This window comes from Canis lupus, chromosome 23 (genome assembly GCF_011100685.1).
Source record: "Canis lupus familiaris isolate Mischka breed German Shepherd chromosome 23, alternate assembly UU_Cfam_GSD_1.0, whole genome shotgun sequence".
In the NCBI taxonomy this organism is placed as follows: domain Eukaryota; kingdom Metazoa; phylum Chordata; class Mammalia; order Carnivora; family Canidae; genus Canis; species Canis lupus.
In genome coordinates this window covers 43,757,777-43,766,845 of record NC_049244.1, presented here as the reverse complement: position 1 = coordinate 43,766,845, position 9,069 = coordinate 43,757,777, and the positions used below count along the sequence as shown (strand labels likewise).

Sequence of the window (9,069 nt, the reverse complement as noted above, 5' to 3'; positions counted from 1 at the left end):
TCACATCTATTGCATCTCAAATCTCTTCAGTTTAAAATCATCTTCATACCAATTCTGAAGGTCTTGGTGGATTCCCATACTACCAACGACAAAGAAAAAGCTTAAGGCAAGAGGAGATTGGAGAATGCTCTGACCAAGGATCCTGTTGACTTAAGCAGGTAGCTATAAGGACTTTTCAGATGCTGGAGGGCAGCAGAGTATGACACCCCAAATATGCCAGTTTGGTCTACTGGTTATTTTGAACTGTAGTCACTTCAAAAACACCAAAATGCAAGGAGAGGCTTTCTCTGAACTTTCCTTATTTGCCTAAAAACAGGTGCTCCAAAAAGGAACTCACCTGTTATAGATCCCTTCCAAAGAGGTTCATCAACCAGGCAAGATTGACTTTTCTCACCGGAGAGGAGAGGAGACCCAGTCAAACTTTGTCATAAACTATCATATTCCTATCTATTCTTGTAAGGACCCCTTCATCTTTCCTAAAATAATTTACTCTCCATTAAAAGGCCCGCATCTCTCCCTCCCCTTTTTCTATTAAAATGGTACTTAATTTTCAATTCTAAGCCTCCTTGGGAAGTTTTTCATTTTTTCCATCGGTATTTTCAATGTATACATGAAGCATATATGTCAAAATTCAATTTGTTTTTCTTTTACTAATCTTTTATTGCTGATGTCTCAACTAAGAATTAAGAAGGGTAGAGGGAAATTTTTCCTCCCCTGCAATGTGTTGGGGTAGTAAAGAGAGAAAGAAGTGTTCTGGAAAAACAGAACTAACCAGTCAACCACATACACAAACAAAAAAAAGGAAGACTCTCCCCTAATAAAAGTATACTTCTTTTTCAATTTGTGATGGATTATATCCAGATAAATTCATTGTAAGTTAAAAATATCTTAAGTCAAATGCATTTAATGCATCTAATCAACCAAAGATCATAGCTTAGCCTAGCCAATGTTTAATGTATTCAGAATAGTTGCATTAGCTTACAGCTGGGCAAAATCATCTAACACAAAGCCTATATTAAAATAAAGTGTTAACTATCTCATGCAATTTCTCAGATACCGTAGTGAAAATGAAAAGCAGAATAGTTATATGGGTACAGAATGGTTGCAAGTGTATTGGTTGTTCATCCTCATGATCACCTGGCTGCCTGGGAGCTGCAGCTCACTGCCCAGCATTATGGGACAGTATGGGCATCACTAGCCCAGAAAATATCAAAACTCAAAGTACAGTTTACCCTGAATACATATCACTTTCACACCATCATAAAGTCAAAAAAATTGTGAGTCCTAGGAGAGTGTGGGTGGCTCAGTCAGTTAAGCTTCTGGCTTTGGCTGGGGTCATGATCTCAGGGTCCTGGGATGGAGTCACTGTTCCCTGCTCATTGGGGTGTCTGCTTTTCTCTCCCTCCGCCCCTCCCTCAACTTGTGCTTCCCCTTTCTCTCAAATAAATAAAATCTTTAAAAAATATTGTGAGTCCCAGATTGCCCTTATTTGTGTCATTTCCTCTGTTCTGTCTTGTATATCTTTTTTTTTTTTTTTGTCTTGTATATCTATAGAAGAACGCGGTCTGCCTAAAACAGATAGATCTGCCTTCAAAGACCAAAGAAATACAGTTCAGACCTACTGAAAATTTTGTATCATTTCACCTTTTATTGTTCTCGGTGTTAAGACTGATGGCTTTAAAAAAAAATTTTATTTATTTATTCATGAGAGACACACAGAGAGAGAGAGAGAGAGAGAGACAGGCCAAGGGAGAAGCAGGCTCCCTGCAAGGAGCCCCATGTGGGACTCGATCCCCAATCCCACTGTCACACCCTGGGCCAAAGGCAGATGCTCAACCGCTGAGCCACACAGGCATCCCAAGACTGATGGCTTTTTGCAGAAGCTAATTAGTATATTGATAAATGGTACAAACCAACCTTGTAAATAGTGATGCTCCCAGGTAGGTACTAATTTATGCAAGGTGAAAATTCAATAGCTTGGTCTGTCCTGATTTTCATACATCTCAAAGGAGGGTGATATTATGGATTGATCTGCATCCCCTAAAAGTTATGCTGAAATCATAACTATCAGTATCTGTGAATGTGACTTTATTTGGAAATAGGGTTTTTGCAAATATACTCAAAATAAAATGAGGTCATAGTGGATTAGAGTGGGCCCTAACTCAATCTGACTGGTGTAAGAAAAAAAGAAACACAGAAAAGCTCTGGCTATGTCAAGATAGAGGCAGAGATTGGAATTCTACTGTCACATGCTAAGAAATGCCTGGGACTACTAGAAACTGGAAGAGGCAAGGAAGGAATTTCTCTTAGAGGCTTCAGAGGAAGCAGAGCCCTACCAACACCTTTTCAGGTGTTGATGAAGATTCACCGGAAGAATCTTTCAGGTGAAGATTTCAGACTTCTAGCCTCCAGAAGTGTAAGAATAACTCTGTGTTGATTTAAGCCATCTGATTTGTGCTATTTTGTTATAGCAGCCCTAGGAAACTACAGGTGATAAAACACTTTTCTTTCTTAGGGGGCAGTATCTGTTTCACCTGGCTGAAGCATCCTTGCTTTCAGGAATCTGAGTAAGTTTCTCAACTTTTCTTTTCCAGACTGAGTTCCTCACACTTGAAAGCACTGTTGGTTCTTTTATAGACCTGGGTGAGATGTATTTTAATTTAGATATGAGTCCCCTGTTGTTCTTTCTCAGCTGGTATAAAAAGTCAATTACATTGTGTGTACTAAGTATTTCACAAAAGGCTCTCTGAATAAAATCTAATGCAAAAAAGATTTGAAGAGAAGTTATACACAAATTCAAATTCATTTAGTTCATTTCCCCTTCAGATTTACTGATGCAACTTTAAACACTTACTTGCACCTTGATTTTAGCAAAATAAATATTGGAAATAGTTATTTTAGGATCAAAATAATAATGTTAGATGCAAATAGGTTTTACTTTAAAACACTGTGCAGTACCTAGTCAGCACCTAGTAGGTGCTGTATTGTGTTAAAATAAGGAATTTTTGAAGCAAAAAATGAAGTAAAACTGGAGTTTTGACTATTTGCACATAAATGCAATGTACAGTCTAAAAACGTCCCATCATATGCTTGAGAAGGCATGGTCTTTTTGTTGATGAACACAGAATACAAATGTAAAATAGTTTAAAATAAAGTCTCTGTTGGGATAAGGAAGTTATTTTGGCACAGCCCAGGCCCCTAGTATTTTTATATTCCTAACCATTTTTTCCAGTAGAAAGTACAGGACACATAATAAATGACACCACAGGGATGGAAATAGCAAACTTTATAGAAAATTTTATAGAACAAATTACCTGGTTCCTTAAATGAATAAATAATAAATAAATTTCATTCAGAGGTGCACACACACATGAGAGAAAGAGAGAGAGAGAAAGATGGAGATGTAGGTAGAACTATAAATTATAAGAATTCTGAGATATATATCAACCAATACTAAAGTGCAGATTTATTTGGATCCTGATTTGAACACATAAATCTGTAAAAAAAAAGTGTTTATGACACAATAATACATTTAATTAAAAAATTAATGTCAGGTGGGCCGCTGGGGTTGGTGAAGGATCTCAAGATGGCTGGGTGAAACTTGCTCTAAAAACCATTGACTGGGTAGCTTTTGGGGAGATCATACCCCGAAACCAGAAAGCCATTGCCAACTCCTTGAAATCCTGGAATGAGATGCTTACCTCCAGGTTGGCTACTCTTCCTGAGAAACCACCTGCTATCGACTGGGCTTACTACAAGGCCAATGTGGCAAAGGCTGCCTTGGTAGATGATTTTGAGAAGAAGTTTAATGCCCTGAAGAAGGTTCCTGTGCCAGAGGATAAATACACTGTCCAGGTGGATGCTGAGGAAAAAGAAGAGGTGAAAAGCTGTGCTGAGTTTTTGTCCCTCTCTAAGGCCAAGATTGAAGAATATGAAAAAGAGCTGGAGAAGATGAAGAACATAATTCCATTTGATCAGATGACCATTGAGGACCTGAATGAAGTTCAGATTCCAAATTAGACAGAAACCAAATTAGACAAAAAGAAGTATCGCTATTGGCCTCACAAGCCAATAGAAAATTTATAGACTTGAGTTGAGGAGAAAGCCCTGGCTCTCATATTATAAACATTGGACATTAAAAATAATGATACGGAAAAAAAAAATTAATGTCAAATTTTGGGCCTTACTACAGTATTGTAATTACATTAAAAAAAAAACCCTGTTACCTTTTAAAGATATGCTGAAATTATTACAGAGCAAATTATATATCTGGTATTTAATTCCAAATACCAATGGGGGTAGAGGAGAAATAGATTGTTATATAGATGAGATGAAATTGGTAATAAATTGCTAGTTGTTGAAACCAGATTATGAGAAAATGGTTATTTAACATTTTTTTGTTTTTAAAAATGTCCATGATAAATTCTGAAAATGTATGTTTTTAAAAATTTGTATATGTTTTTAAAGATTTCCATGATAAATGCTGAAAATTTTTCAAAAATGTTAATAGGTCTATTCTTTGGCTTTCAGGGCTTCAAAATCTAGTTACAACATGTGTGAGTACATAAAATTAGCCACAGAGATTATCAGTTGAACAATGCAAAACTCCAGGTACAAAAATTTAAATTATAATCACAGGTGAAGGTCATAGGAGAAGAGAATATTTCTGACCTGGATGTAGAAGAATGGCCAAGACTAAAACAGGCAAAAGGATAAAGGAAGAGGGAATTATTTGATACTTCAAGCTATACTTTGGATTATACTCCCCTGTTTAGTGAAAGAGTCTTTGTTCTCCTTTACTCTTACACTAAATACTTCTGACATCAGATACTGATCACTCTAACTCCAGTGGGGATGTCTTACAATCTAATTCAGTTTTGACACTGTCTACCTGGATTTAGAGTGAGATCCCACAGGTTAAGGGCTCAGTCCTATAAGACTGCCACCACTCAAATGTCAGTCTCAGATCCCAGGTTTTCACCTGTACTTGACTGACTGCTTATAAATCAGGGTTCCCTGGACCTCCTTCTTGGGTTCAACAATTTGCTAGAATGACTCACAGAACTCATTTAGCAGTTTTTTATGAAAGATACAATAAAGGATATCGATGAACAGCTAGATGAAGAAACACATAAGACTCCACAAAGGTTCTGAGTCCAGAACCTTCTATCCCCAATGGAGTTGGAATGTGCCACCCTCCCATCACATGGATATGTTCAATAACCTAGAAGTTCTCCAAACATGTACTTTAGGGTTTTTGTGAACGCTTTATTGCATAGACACGGTAGACACAACAGATTATAACTCATTTTTTAGCCCTCTCTCTGGAGGATAAGAAGTAGGACTTAAAGTTCCAAGCTTTTTTTTTTTTTTTTTTTTTAAGTTCCAAGCTTCTAATCATGGCTTGATGTTTCTAGTGCTTAGCACCTAATCAGCAGCCCACCAAGAGCTATTTAATTAGAACAAAAGACACGCCTATCACCCAAGAAATTACAAGGGTTTTGAGAACTCTGTATCAGGAATGGATCCAAATCAAATATTAGGAAGAACTGAGGGCAGAGACTAATATATATATTTCTTATTTTCAGTGATATATATATTTCTTATTTCTCATTTAATTGTACTTCCCTTCAGTCCATTCCTTAGGCCCAAACCTAGAGGTCATGCTTATTTCTTTTTTCTCTAAGGCTTCACTATCATCAAATCTACTATCAAATCCTGTTGACCCTACCTACAAAGTACATCTGAAATCTGACCACTTTTCATTATCTTATCCATCACCACCCTAGACAAAGCCACCACCATGTCTTGCCTGGATACTATACCAGTCTTCTTACTGGTCTCCTTATGTCTTCTCTTAATCCACACTTACTCCAGGGTAATCTCCACATAACAGCTATGGTGAACATTTGACAAATGTAAATCTAATTACATCCTCGCCTGGTTAAAATCCCACAACTTCTGATCATAGCCCTCCCTGATCAGCCCTTATATGTGTCAGATCTTATCACATGACTTTCTCCCTTGCTTCCTACACTTCAGTCATAGATCAAGATTTTCCTTGCTGTGGGGTCACTGCAACTTTTGCTTCTACCACTTTGCCTTAACTATTTACAAGGCTCTCTTTCTAAAAAAAAAAAAAAAAAAAATTCAAGTTTCTGTACTTCCCTGATCACCCTCTTAACTATCCTATAACCCTTCTCTATATTTTTAAAATGTCTTCGTAACAGTAAAATTGACAATGATCTATTTGTTTAAACCTGGTTATTGACTCTATCACTATAAATTCACTTCCAAAAGGTAAGGGCTTTGTCTTTTCAACTACAATTTTCCTTCCTCCTAGAACAGCATCTGGCATGTAATTATAAATATTGATTGAATTAGTGAATGATCAATAAAACTAAACTATCTTAGACATTGGTGGGGCTGGGATCAGTGATTAGGGACAATTGGTTTAGCTAAATTGGAATTTAATGTAGGAAATTAATCAGTAAGTTTACAACACTAATTAAAAACTAGATTTTTATAGGACTAAAAACCTAGATCGTATTTAAGTGTTTCTGCCATTTAAACTATGCAAGACTCATTGCTGTTATAGGCAAATGGATTAAAGCCATAACTACCTGGCAGTCTAAAAAGTAGAGAAAAGTAACGAGGAGGGCATTTGATGGGATGAGCACTGGGTATTATACTATATGTTGGCAAATCGAACTTAAAACAAATGTAAAAAAAAAAAAAAGTAAGAACACTGCTCCATATTGAACATACATGGCTTTATTTAAAACAAAAAACAGGGGCACCTGGCTGGCTCAGTTGGTGGAACATGCGACTCTTGAATCTGGGCTGTAGGTTTGAGTCCCATGTTGGGTGTGGAGATTACTTAAGAATAAAACCTTAAACACAACAAACAAACAAACAAAAGTAAAGAAAAATAGAATGAATACTTTGACCCATTGGAAGGCTGCTGAAATAAGGGGCTTGGTTTTTTGTTTTTGTTTTTTTTTATTTCAGTGACTTTTCATCATTTATTACAAAAGACTGTAAAACCTAACAATGAATAGTAATAACAGCTATCATTTACTCATGACTAGAGACTGGGTACTCTACCAGGAACTTTGTAACATTTGGTTAATTTAAACCTCACAACTCCACAGTGAGATATATTATTTTTCTTCCCATTTAACCTGTAAAGAAGTTGAAGTTTTGAGAAGTTAGATATCATCCCCAATATCCTAATATTGTAAATGACAGAGCTATAGTTCAAACTATATTTTAATGTGAACTTACTGGGGCACCTGGGTGGCTTAGTTGCTTAAGTGTCTGCTTTTGGCTCAGGTCATGATCCCAGAGTCCTGGGATTGAGCCCCACATCAGGCTCCCTGCTCAGCTGGGAGTCTGCTTCTCCCCCTGTTGCTCTCCTTGTTCATTCTCTCTCTCAAAAAAATAAACAAAATCTTAAAAAAAAAAAAAAGTAAGCTTATTGATTGAAGTTTAACATACATAAAGAAAAATATGCAAATATAAGTGTATGGCTCAATGAATTCTCACAAAGTTGGCATACTCATTTATACATAATATTACTTATACTGAAATAGCTCCTTTAAACTTTTATCATGACCCAGATCCTTTGGTGTTAGAGGGTGGCTGGGGCTTCCTCTGTCCTGACCTCTGTAAAAGAAACGTTACACTAGACAAGTTAAACAGGAAAGGAAGATTTTATTCAAGACTATTGCAATAGGGTAGAGAAATTGAACTCAACTTTATTGAAACAAAGGGCTAAAGGGCTGAAGAGTTTTTAAGCACTGATGTGAGCCAGTGGAAAACTACTAGAGGATACTGGGTGGAGGTTGGTCAATACAACTAGGCCGTCTGTTTGCTAACTAGCATTTTTTGAAGATAGGTTCCTACCTTCCCATAGAGAAAGATATCGTCTTTTTTTTTTTTTTTTTTTTTAAGTTACATTTCAAAAAGATGGCTCCCATATCCCTTCAAAAGACATTCCTGGATTTTAAAAGAATTATATCTCAAAGAACCAGAGAAAATGTCTAGACTTACAAATTTTTTAAAATAAATACTCTGTAGTCAGGAAGAAACCCATTTAAAATTGAGTCAAGCTGAGAGGAAGGTCAAGATTGTCTTGGGCACCTACCATTACTAATATTATCACATATTCATTTCTGTCCTGAAGATGATCAAATTTAGGGCATAGTTTTGCACACTACCACAAAGGAGACATGCTCTATCTATATATAAAGATGCAGTCACTCTGGTTCTTCAGATAACTGGAATCTAGACCACAGTATTATGAATGATAGGGGATTTGCAGGACATGGTCTTTGCAGTGAGGTTAAGGGAACATTATTTGCCCAATTCTGTTTAGAGAATAAACAGTACAAATGATTGGGTGGCCTGGGTGGCTCAGCGATTTAGCGCCGCCTTCAGCCCAGGGCCTGATCCTGGAGGCCTGGGATGGAGTCCCACGTCGGGCTCCCTGCATGGGGCCTGTTTCTCCCTCTGCCGGTGTCTCTGTCTCTGTCTCTGTCTCTCATTAATAAATAAATAAAATCTTAAAAAAAAAAAAGTACAAATGATCGCGGTAGTGCATAGATACCTGGGAGGTGATAACACCCAACAGGAAAAGGAATTCTTTAAAATTGTTAAGGGTAGTGTAATGAGATATAACAACCTGAAACTAGACCATTAGGTTAGACTTTAGGAAAGTATTTCTAAATGTAGGGCTGATTAGATTTAGGAACAACTGGCTGAGAAAAGGCCACTAAGGTCACATGACAAGAAATACTCAAGAGTAGATTAGATAAAGTACAAATTGCTATTTATGACCATAGTGACAGAGCCAAATGCACAGTAATGCAGAGGAACAAATTCTGTGACCCTGGAGATATTTTCCCCCTCTATAATAAGTTCTACTTCATTTTACAAAACAACAAAAATAGAAGCATCATAATATGTAATATTAACTCACAACTGAACATTCCCACAACAAAAATGCATTTCTCTTTACCCCTTTTTCTTTTAAGCTAGCTTTTAGAGGGTAGATGTTTACATCAG

The 9,069-nt window shown here is 36.7% G+C and overlaps 1 pseudogene; it reads left to right on the top strand.

The window, feature by feature from the left end:
* The first annotated feature begins 1,098 nt into the window (after window positions 1-1,098).
* LOC100682988 lies at window positions 1,099-4,086 on the top strand (annotated as a pseudogene).
* Window positions 4,087-9,069: the final 4,983 nt, after the last annotated feature.